This window comes from Canis lupus, chromosome 11 (genome assembly GCF_011100685.1).
Source record: "Canis lupus familiaris isolate Mischka breed German Shepherd chromosome 11, alternate assembly UU_Cfam_GSD_1.0, whole genome shotgun sequence".
NCBI lineage: Eukaryota > Metazoa > Chordata > Mammalia > Carnivora > Canidae > Canis > Canis lupus.
The window spans coordinates 17,920,553-17,931,722 of NC_049232.1; the positions used below are offsets into that span (position 1 = coordinate 17,920,553).

Consider the following 11,170-nt stretch of genomic DNA (forward strand, 5'->3'; position numbering starts at 1 on the left):
TCCTTAGTACCTCAATACCTAGGTGCAAGTCCAAGTGTGGACGTGTGACCCCCTCCTAACCAACGACATGCCAGGAGAAGTTGCCTCAGAGGTTCTAGAAAATATTGTCTTTCTTCAATAATTGCAAGGGAAGCAGAGAAAAGCTCTCCCTTAGGCTGCTCTTGCTTTGAGCCACTGAATACAGTTGTGTGATGCTTGGAACTGTATGCAGCCCCTATCATGAGACTGTGAAAGGAAGAGTAAGAGAATGAGATGACATTCTTAAGCTGTAGCCACCACCCTCTTCTGGACTCCTAATTACATTTGACATGTAAACAGTTTGTCTGACATTCTCTTTCTTGCAACTAAAAGAACAGCAGTTCCCCCTTATCCACAGCAAATATAGTCTGAGACCCTCATTGGTGCTTAAAAATATGGACACTGTTAGGCACTATGTTTTCTTCCTATACAATCATACCTATGGTAAAGTTTAACTTCTAAATTAGGCACAGTATTGGGACGCCTGGGTGGCTCAGCGGTTGAGTGCCTGCCTTCTGCCCAGGACGTGATCCTGGAGTCCCGGGATTGAGTCCCACATGGGGTTCCCTGCAGGGAGCCTGCTTCTCCCTCTGCCTATGTCTCTGCCTCTCTCTCTGTGTCTCTCATGAATAAATAAATAAAATCTTTAAAAAACTAAAATAAATTAGGCACAGTATTAACACAGAGATTAACAATAATTAATAAAATAATAGAACAATTAGGGGCATCTGGGTGGCTCAGTCAGTTAAGTGTCTGACTCTTGGTTTTGGCTCAGGTCATGATCTCAGGGTCATGAGATCACAAAATCTGCTTAACTTCTCCCTCCATCTCCTTCTGTCCCTCCCTGCATGTGCTTGCCCTCTCTCTCTCTCTGTCTGAAATAAATAAATCTTAAAAAAAAATAAAATTATAACAATTTAATAGAAGCTATATAAATGTGGTCTCTCTGTCTCAAAGTATATTGTACTGTCCTCACCCTTCTTCTTTGATGATGTGTGAAATGATAAAATCCCTACCTGATGAGTTGAAGGGAGGTGAATAACTCAGCTATTGTGATGTAGCATCAGGCTACTATTTCTGAGGCTATATCAGAAGGAGAGTGATCTGCTTCTGGAAATCGTACTTGATTTTGGGTAACTGAAACAGCAGAAAGCAAAACCACTGATAAGAGAAAACAACCATATTTGTAATCAATAAAATCAATACAATCAATTCAGACTGTCAATACTTTAGGTTCAGGGACCTTGGAGCACACAAGATGTTACGGCACTGGAACATCTTTGGGAAAGAGAGGAAAATAATTTCAAATTACTTAACCAGAGAATAAAAAGAATAAGGAGAAAGGTAAATCAATTACATTTATTCAATCATTGATTTGTTTATGTGTTTATTGAGTTTTTACTATTCAGCAGGCACTGTGCCCCTGGGAAAACTTTGATGAAAGAGATGGACAGGGTTCCTGCCATCATGTGATGCATACACTTCATGAATAAACTTATGTAAAAGAATACCAAATGGAAAGGGCTAGGGAGAAAATAAAGACAATAACATGGTCAGAGTGAAGGGGTTGGATTGAGGGAAACTACTCTATGTAGATCTGAAGGATGCCCAGCATGGGAAAATCTTGGGGAAAAAATCGTACAGGCAGAAGAAATGCAAGGCTTTGAAGCCAGAAAATTCTAGGAAAATTCAATGTGGCTGGAGCAGTGGGAGCTAAGGATTGGAAGACAAGAGAGGAGAGCAGAGAGGTAGAGCAGAAGTCAGACTTCATAAGGCCTAACAGACCAAGCTAAGGAAATGGATTTCCTTTCATTTTAAATCTAGTTGGAAGCTAATAAGGGGTTTATAAGCAGAGAAGTGAGATGTTCTCATTTACTTCGTCAACCTGTTCACTGCTGTGTGGGGCATGGCCTAAGGGGCAAGAGCTGAATCACAGAAACCAGTGGAATCCATCTAGGAGAGAGCTGATGTGCTTTAACTAGGGTGGTGGCAACTTGAACAAAATTGGTTGGTTGAAGCAACGGGTTTTGCTGGCAAAATAAATGTGGTGGTGTTAGAGGGGATAAGACCAGAAGGACTCACAAGTTTCTAGCTTGATCACTGGGAGGTTACTCTACTTTCTAAGATGAAAGAAGACTCTGAAGAAAGATAGACATAGGATGAAAATTAAGAGTTCTGTGTGATCATGGTGCTTGATTTTTCTTTTCTTTGTTTCTTTTCTCTTTCTTTCTTTCTTTCTTTCTTTCTTTCTTTCTTTCTTTCTTTCTTTCTTCTTTCTTTCTTCTTTCTTTCTTTCTTTCTTTTTCTTTTTTTTTTTTTTTTTTTGAGAGAGAGAGCAAGTGAGGAGGGACAGAAAGGGAGAGAGAATCTTAAGCAGGCTTCACACTTAGCATAGAGCTCCATGTGGGGCTAGATTTTATGACCCCAAGATCATGAGCTGAGCTGAAGTCAAGAGTTGGACGTTTGGGGATCCCTGGGTGGCTCAGTGGTTTAGTGCCTGCTTTCAGCCCTGGGTGTGATCCTGGGATCGAGTCCCACATCAGGCTCCCTGCATGGAGCCTGCTTCTCCCTCTGCCTGTGTCTCTGCTTCTTTCTCTCTCTCTCTCTGTGTCTCTCATGAATAAATAAATAAAATCTTAAAAAAAAAAAAAAGAGTCGGACGTTCAACCAACTGAGCCACCCACACACCCTAATCATGGTGTATTTAAGAAGTTCTGGAGACATCAGGTGGAGGGGCCAAGTAGGCAGTTGGACATATATGTCTGAACTTCAGGGAGGAATCAGCAGTAGAAATAGAAATTTGATCATTGTACCATACAAATGGCAATTAGGGACTAGATCAGATCAACCAGGAAAAGTGTGCAGAGAGGAAAAAAAAAGAGGACTCAAGACTGATGTCTAGTGTGTCTAGTGTAAGCTGACATTTAGAAGTGAGATAATGGAAGAACAACAAGATTTTTTTTTTTTTTTTTTTTTTTTAATGAGTGACACAGAGAGAGAGAGAGAGAGAGAGTCAGAGACACAGGCAGAGGGAGAAGCAGGCTCCATGCAGGGAGCCCCACATGGGACTCAATCCCGGGACTCCAGGATCACGCCCTGGCTGAAGGCGGCGCTAAACCACTGAGCCACCCAGGCTGCCCACAAGATTTTTTAAAAGCCTGGTGAAGACAGTCAGTGAGAAGGAAAATCAGGGGAATATAAAGTAATGGCAGTTACAACCTAAAAGGATTTTTAAAAGCAGGGAGAGATGACAGACGTGTTGCATATGCTTGAAAAGTCCAGTAAGTTCAGAGTGTAGACATGGTCCTTAGTTGTAGGCAGAGGCATGAGATTGGCAAGAAGCAGCTCATTGATGACCTTGCCAAGAGCAGTTTGAGTGGACATGGGAAAGCAGAAGCCATATTGCGGTGAGGTGGGGAATATGTGGAAAGACAAGTGGAGTCACCCTTCCCAAGAAGTTTTTCAATTGAGATAAGAGGAATGGGACCATATTTTTAGAAGAGGAGCCAAAGAGTTAACTTATTATCTCCTCACTTCAAAAATTCATATCCAATGAGAAAGATCCAGTAGAGAGGGAGAAATTTGTTCACATAAAACAGACTGAGGATAATTGCAGAATAGGAATCTGAGAGACAGAGGATCCAGAGCCCACATGGAGCCTTTGATAGGAGGAGGAATGCTTCCTTTGGTTTATCAGGAGGGAAGATGTGGGGGCTAAATGCTATGCTGACCTGAAAAGCTCTATGAATTTTGTCAAAGAATGGCAAATCACAGAACTGCATCTGCTCACCCGCAGCAGAGCAGTGGTGATGGGTGATTAAGGACTCCACACGAACCATAACGGAACTTTGGAAAACTAAGCCGTACAAATTGTGATTACAGCCATGTAGCTGAACTGTCTTAAGTTGTCTGACTTTAAGATCTTAAGATACATTTTGGAGACAATGGAAATTCTGGAAAGTTTATAATTTCACTTTTTCCTTTCCACTCTACGAGGTCCTTCATTGAAAAACGAACCAGACTCCACATCAGACAGAGACTTCCTGAGGAGACACAGGGAAGTTCTGAAATACAAAATGTAATAAATTATAAACACCTTTCTATCTTCAAAAGATGGTCATGGTGAAATGAATGTGTTAAAATAGATACTTGACTCCCAACATATGTCCTTTGAAAAGAGAAGAAAAGACAGAGAGAAACACCAGACCAGGCCAAAATTATGACCACTTTTAATATAATAACCTATATCTAAATTATACCAAGAAATAAGGATTAATACAGATATTTAAGAGTAGTATGCAAAATTATATATCACAAAAAAGAGAAGACTCCCTTATGTTCTTATGTCAGTTATTGACCTGTCTGTATGTTTATCCAAGTTCTCTGCCTTTCTTTCATTCTCAGTAGAACAAGGATCTCTGTTCCTACAAGAAGCACAACCCCCACACTTCTGTGCTCTGGATTCTGTCCTTTTCAAACACTGTGCTCTTTCAATTATCCTCTCTACTACAGCATTATAAATCTCTTCCTTTCTTCTGGTTAATTCTCACCGGTGTGCAGTGATAATCTAAGGTCTCTACAATTTCCTATCCTTAAAGAAATTCTCCTAAAACTCCTGTCCCTCTTAATCTAACAAATTGATCCACTCATTTCTTACCACCAATTTTCTCTTTGAATTTAGTAAAACCCAACTCTTATCTCCCATCTTCCCTGGGGAACTGCCTTTGTAAAAGTCACCAAAAGACTTGATGTCTCCATAGTCTCTCTATGCATTCTCATCCTACTTGATCTCTCAGCAGTATTTGACGTAGTTGGCCATTCTTTCCAGCTGTTTATGTCCCCAGGCATTGCCAAATATGCCCTGAGGCAGAATCGCCCCTGGCTGAGAAACACTGCTCCAGAACAATCAGCCATCCCTCTGGCCTGGATGACTGTAAGAGCCACCCAAGCAGGTCTTTGTCTCTGCTTTTATTTTCCGTCTCTGCTTTTGACCTTGTACGTTCAATTTCCCACATACTACTAAGATGATGTTTTTTAAAATCACAAATCAGTTCATGTTATTTCCCTGATTAAAACATTTTACTCAAAATAAAACTAAATTCTTTATATGCTTTTAGCCATTTATCACATATTTTATCTCATGCAATTCACAATGTTCCAACCACACCATTCCTCAAACATAGTAGGCTTTGTTAGATTTTCAGAGACTTTGCACTTGCTCTGGAGTACTTTTTCCTACCACTCAGATCACAGCTTAAATGCTGCCTTCTAAGAAAGTAGATCTCAGGCAATTTATTTAAAGTATCCTGCATCCTATCGCTCCCAGCTACAGTCTATGACATTTGATTCACAGCCTTTTTGCTACCCAGGGTTACTTAGGTCATTTATTTGCTTATGTATTCATTGTCTACTTACCCCAGCAGACTGTCAGTTCTGTAACAGCAAGGAGCTCTGTAAGAGTATTTAGTATCTTTCTTGTTCACCACAGAATCCTAAGAGTATAGTATTCATTGACTGAATCGATGGAAAATTCAAGCAATCCAATTTTACATTAACATGAGTCTGAATAACATGGGAGATAGTCACAGCTGGATGTGCCCTCAATCAAGTATAAGATTTTTGGTAATGTTATAATAAAATAATAAATCCTAGCAGTAAGTTTCTGCTAGAATGTCACCAGTAAATGATCTTAAGGTCTCCTCCGGTTCTTAAATTTATCTGGTAGCTCTTCACATCATTTTATTGTACCACATCTCATCTATGTATGAAATGACATCTTGACACCTCTCCTTTCCTTTGTAGAAAATTGTTAGAACTCCCCACAGAGAAGGATGTAAAAGCTGTGTGATACATGACTTTCTTTGCTTTCCTTATCACAAAGTTTTCAGAAAACACAAATGGAGTCAGATAATCTTGTTTGGAGCCTTCTGAGAAATCCGGTAATCCTCTAATACTAGCTGTCCCAGGATTCATTTACAATAGAGACAAAGTATTCACCTAAATAATAATACCTTGGACTGAGCATACCTTTGATTTTTCAGTACAGTAAAACAGCCCTTCACCATATTTGCGGAGAGCCTACTATGTGCCAGGCAGTGTTCTAGGGGTTGTGATACAGCAGGAAACAATGGAAACAAGTTGCTGCTGTCACTGTATACACAAATCAGGATAAGTGTTAAGAAAGTGTCAAGAAAAACAAAAGTGAGGCAGGCAATAGGAATAGGTTGTGATTACACTAAGCAGTCTATTTTATGTAAGAAAATTAGGGTGGACCTCTTTGATTTGAGATTCATATTTGAAATTAGACCTACATGTGATGAGGCAGTAGGAACGCATATCAACTGGTTTAAAACTCAGATAGTGGGGCATCTGGGTGGCTCAGTGGTCGAGTGTCTACCTTTGGCTCAGGGCATGATCCCCGGACTCAGGCTCTCCAGAGGGAGCCTGCTTCTCCCTCTGCCTGTGTCTCTGCCTCTCTCTCTGTGTCTCTCATGAATAAATAAATGAAATCTTAAAAAAAAAAAAAGTAAATAAAACTCAGTGTGGCTATCTGGGAGCAGAAAGGTTCTCAGGCAGAAAGAACAGCAAGTGCAAAGGGTAAGGAATGACATGAGGTCAGTGGGACTGGAATAGATGGAGAATGAGTGGCAGAAATTAGGATCAGAGAAATAATTAATATAAGGCATTGGATTGTACTTTTTATTTAAAATTATTTTAGGATAAAATTTTTCAGATGGTAAAATGTGCAGGTGGATTCTAATTACTCAAATGAAATGCAGAATATTTTCATCAATGCAGAAATTCTGTGATCCCTTCTAATCCTTGCAATCCTCCCATGGGCTACCATTGTTCTGATTTCTGTCACAGAGATTAGTTTTATCTCTTTTTTAACTTCATTTGAATGAAATCACACAATATCCACTCTTCTGTGCATGGCTTTGTGCTTGTTTTTGTTTTTTTCAGGCTCACCTGTGTTGTTCTATGTATCAGATACTCATTCTTTTTTATTTCTTGAAGTATTTCACTGTGTGAATATATTACCAACAGTTTATGAAATCTCACTGGAATTGGGTTATTTCCAGTTTGGGATATCCTAAATGGAACTTCCATGAATATTTGTGTATAAGTCTTTGTGGACATAGGTTTTCATGTCTCTTGCATAAACACTTTGGATTGAGATTTTTGTGGATTAAGAACAGATGCATGTTCAACTATGTAAAAAGGTGCCATGTCAATTTTTCTAAAACCGTTGTGCCATTTTACTCACTTACTACAATGTATAAAAAAAAAAAAAACTAGTTCCATGTTGTTATTGTCTTTTTATATTTTAGTAGGTGTGACACAGAATTTTTATGTTAATTAACTTGTATTTTTCTGATGACTAGTGATGTTAAGCACTTTCTTATGTACTTGTTGGACATTTTTTCATCTTTTTCTATGAAGCACTTGTTCAAATCTTTTCTCGCACTTTAACTGACTTGTCTTTTTTTCATGGAGTACAAGGAGTCCTTTTTATATTCCAGTTATCTACCTGTTGATATAGTGTCTCTCCCATAGTAGATCCTCTCGAGTGAACATCACCATGCAATATGAAAATTGTCACACTTGGTTCCTCTTTCCATATGAACATTTTCATGTTCCTATCCCAGATCTCCTTGTTCTTGATCTTCCAACCATTCTATTTTCAGGTTCCTGACTAGCTTGCTAAGCCATTTGCCTTTACCCATAATGCTCTGTATTTTCTAGGCCCAGCTCAGGTAACCTCCCTTTCTGTGAAAAGTAGATGACTAAATCGCTGTGCAAAATTTGCCCATGGGGAGGATTTCTCATTTTGTCTTCCAAGGCTTACACCAAGATATTAAGCCAATGCATCAGTGAACCAAGCTCAAATCTTTTAGTTTCTGTCAACTTGTGATAATGGACCCCCCGTGTGACCTGAGGGAGATGTACTGTTAATAGTGGATACTGTGGGCACTGAGGCTAGCTGATACAATTGATCATTTGATTTGTCCAGTCTTACTTGTTCTTCATTCTTCTGGGCCTTTTAAAAAACATTTATTTTATTTTTTTAAGATTTACTTATTCACGAGAAACAGAGAGAGAGAGGCAGAGACAAAAGTAGATTCCATGCCCGATGTGGGACTCGATCCCAGGTTTCTAGGATCAGGCCCTGGACTGAAGGTGGCACTAAACCGCTGAGCCATCAGGGATGCCCGTCTCCTGGGCCTTTTTAACCTCAAGTCTTGGTGGATCTGAAAGAAATCAAATCAGGGTGGGCTGTTCCACCTGTTTGGTTAGTTGATGGCCTATCAGAACAAGAGAAATTTCTGCTGCAGATAGCATGACTATGTTCCAAAACTGATCCTGTCTGGATTGTGGCTCTTGCTTTAGGGCTTGCCATCAACCTAATAGCACCTTTTTTACTATTGGTATTTCCAATACTATAGGATCTATTGGGTGATATGGCCTGGGTGGAATGTCCCAGCTGCACTGCTACCTGTATCTTATTTTATTTATTTTATTTTATTTTTTATTCATGAGAGACACACAGAGAAGAGAGAGAGGCAGAGATCCAGGCAGAGGGAGAAGCAGGCCCCATGCAGGGAGCCTAATGTGGGACTCGATCCCAGGACTCCAGGATCCAGCCCTGGGCCGAAGGCGGTGCTAAGCCCGCTGAGCCACCTGGGCTGCCCTGCTACCTGTATCTACTGCAAAACCATTTCTACTACTGGGCCCCTTTCAAAGGTGGCAGCATTTCATATCACACAGAATGAGTCATAGCATTATTCTGGGTTGTGGAATACACTGTCTCTGTGATCTGAAGAGGTCTTCTGGGCACCGTGCTTCCTTCTTCATGATAGGAACTGCAAATAAAAGAAACAGTAATTTGTCCTGTACTTTGAAGAGTATGTCCTGGCATGTCCTAGGACACTGGATCCTAAAATTTTGCCAATGTTGTGCCCTTAAAACTTCTTGGAGGTTCTCTCTTCTGGAGTTCTTTTTTACAAAGGCCTTTCACAAATACTTTTTGTTCATCTTGTCTAATTGGCATGATATCATCAATATAGTGGACACATTGTGATACTCTGCAGGATATCCAGCCAGTTTATATCCCTCCAGAGTCTTGACAGAGGGAGAACCAGTTAACACAGTCTGGGATGAGAAAGGAAATGTATGGCCCATGTAGGAGGTACTCTAAACACGCTGTGTTCAGTTTATCACTCCGCAGCTTTACCAGGGTGTTAAAACCTGTGTGTTGGTGAAGTGTTTCTCAACCGATAAACTTTTGTTCCACATCATTGGTCATGCACTCTCATAATCCAGTGTCACACATAATCTCTCAACTCTTCCTTTGGATTCTACTACCCCTTTCCATCCTTATTAGGCCCATTATATCTGTGGCCTAGTTTTGTTGTCACTTAAGGCTATGTTTTGGGCCTAAGTACCAGGAGAAAAAGTGGGGGTGAAATCCCGGGGGAGTTCATGTCTTGCTGAGGAAAAGCCTCTGCATTGTCTTTAAAGAAAAAGGAAGAACGTGTCATTAAGGAAGCTGAGGACTCATGATTTTGGGCATCATCAACCCCATCTCATGCCATGGTCCCATTTCCAACCAGGGCTCTGGCCTTGGCATAGAAAATATGCACTGTTTGAGTTTAACCTTTGGAGCTCTGCTACTCTTGACACTAAGTCCTAGTCTTGGTCTTCAGTGTTCCAGGTCTTACACGCCGCAGGAATTAAGAGCCTCTTTCAACACAACCAAGAAGAACTCTGGCTTTTGTATTTGGGTTTTAATTGCCTATCATCTTTTCCGTGTTGTTTTCTAGAGCATCAATGGAGTTTTTCGATTGTAACTCTTCTTAGCACAGATTTTCACATCTACCTATGGAAGACCTTGCAATGGGGAACATTTTGGGTCTGATGGGTTCAGATAATAAGAGTTTTAAATGGAATCTCTCAAAGTTTGAAGAGAAACCAGAAAACAGGCTATTTTTTAGTAGTTTGGGTACTAGTGAGCAATAAAGGCCAAATGGAGGTCTTAGCATTCATCACTTGAAAGAAGCAGTTCTCTACTGGGAGTAAATTTGCCCCCTGGGGGTTGTCTGGCAACGCCTGGAAACATTTTTGATTGTGAAGACTAGGGAGGAGGAACCAGGACTACTGGCATCTACTGGGTAGAGGCCAAAGATGCTGCTAAACATCCGACAAATACACAAGATTGTCCCCTCTCCCTCGGCCACCCATGGGAAAGGAGTATGCTTTCCAAATGTCAACGATGCCAGCGGACAAGCCCTAGCTTAAAAGCTATTACATTCTAGGGATCCCTGGGTGGCGCAGCGGTTTGGCGCCTGCCTTTGGCCCGGGGCGCGATCCTGGAGACCCGGGATCGAATCCCACGTCGGGCTCCCGGTGCATGGAGCCTGCTTCTCCCTCTGCCTGTGTCTCTGCCTCTTTCTCTCTCTGTGACTATCATAAATAAATAAAAATTTAAAAAAAAAAAAGCTATTACATTCTAGGAAGAGGAAACCCCTAATATATAAGACGTGTTTCCACTCATGAGCCTCTCTTGACCTAGGACCTGAGGTTAAGGAAACTTTGTTCACAGCGTCTGCTTCTCTAGTTCCGGCTAATTGTAGATCGTGGTCTACAATGCTGTAAGGCAGATCACTTTATTTGAAGGTGATCCCTTTTGCGAACTTAGAAATGCTGAGTTTGACTATAAAGTCTCAAGTTCTGCTCGTAAACCTCTTTATGTTGTGCAATTCCCAGTCCAAGTTCTCCCGGCAATCGGGTTGAGACACAGGGAGGCGAAGACCTCGAATTCACTACCAGGGACACTGTGTTCCCTGCGACTGAAAAAAATACGAGATTCTGAGCCTCGGATGACGCTCCTAAGGAAACATCACACTGTGCGGCTCTTCTCGGGATCTCTTCAGCCAGACCCACGGGCTTTGACCTCCCGCCGCCGGCCTCCAGGAGGGCGGACGGAGCGTCTCCGCTCGCGGCCAACAGGTGACGCGCCCCGTCCGCCTCCGCCCGGCGGCCCGGCCTCCCCCAGCCCACGGCGCGCGTTCCAAGGTGGGCGGCGCGCGGGGTCGGGGGAGAGGGAGGGAGGGCGCCCCCCGCCGCCCAGCCAGGCCCCGGCCCCGCCGCC

General features: G+C 41.7%; 1 long non-coding RNA gene across 1 annotated transcript in view; it reads left to right on the forward strand.

Moving 5' to 3' along the window:
* Positions 1-11,089, forward strand: part of LOC102157337 — a 40,855-nt gene extending 29,766 nt beyond the window's left edge. Inside the window, exon 10 of the long non-coding RNA XR_005366643.1 lies at positions 10,786-11,089. This is a non-coding gene — a long non-coding RNA (uncharacterized LOC102157337). The remainder of the gene's footprint in view (positions 1-10,785) is intronic.
* Positions 11,090-11,170: the final 81 nt, after the last annotated feature.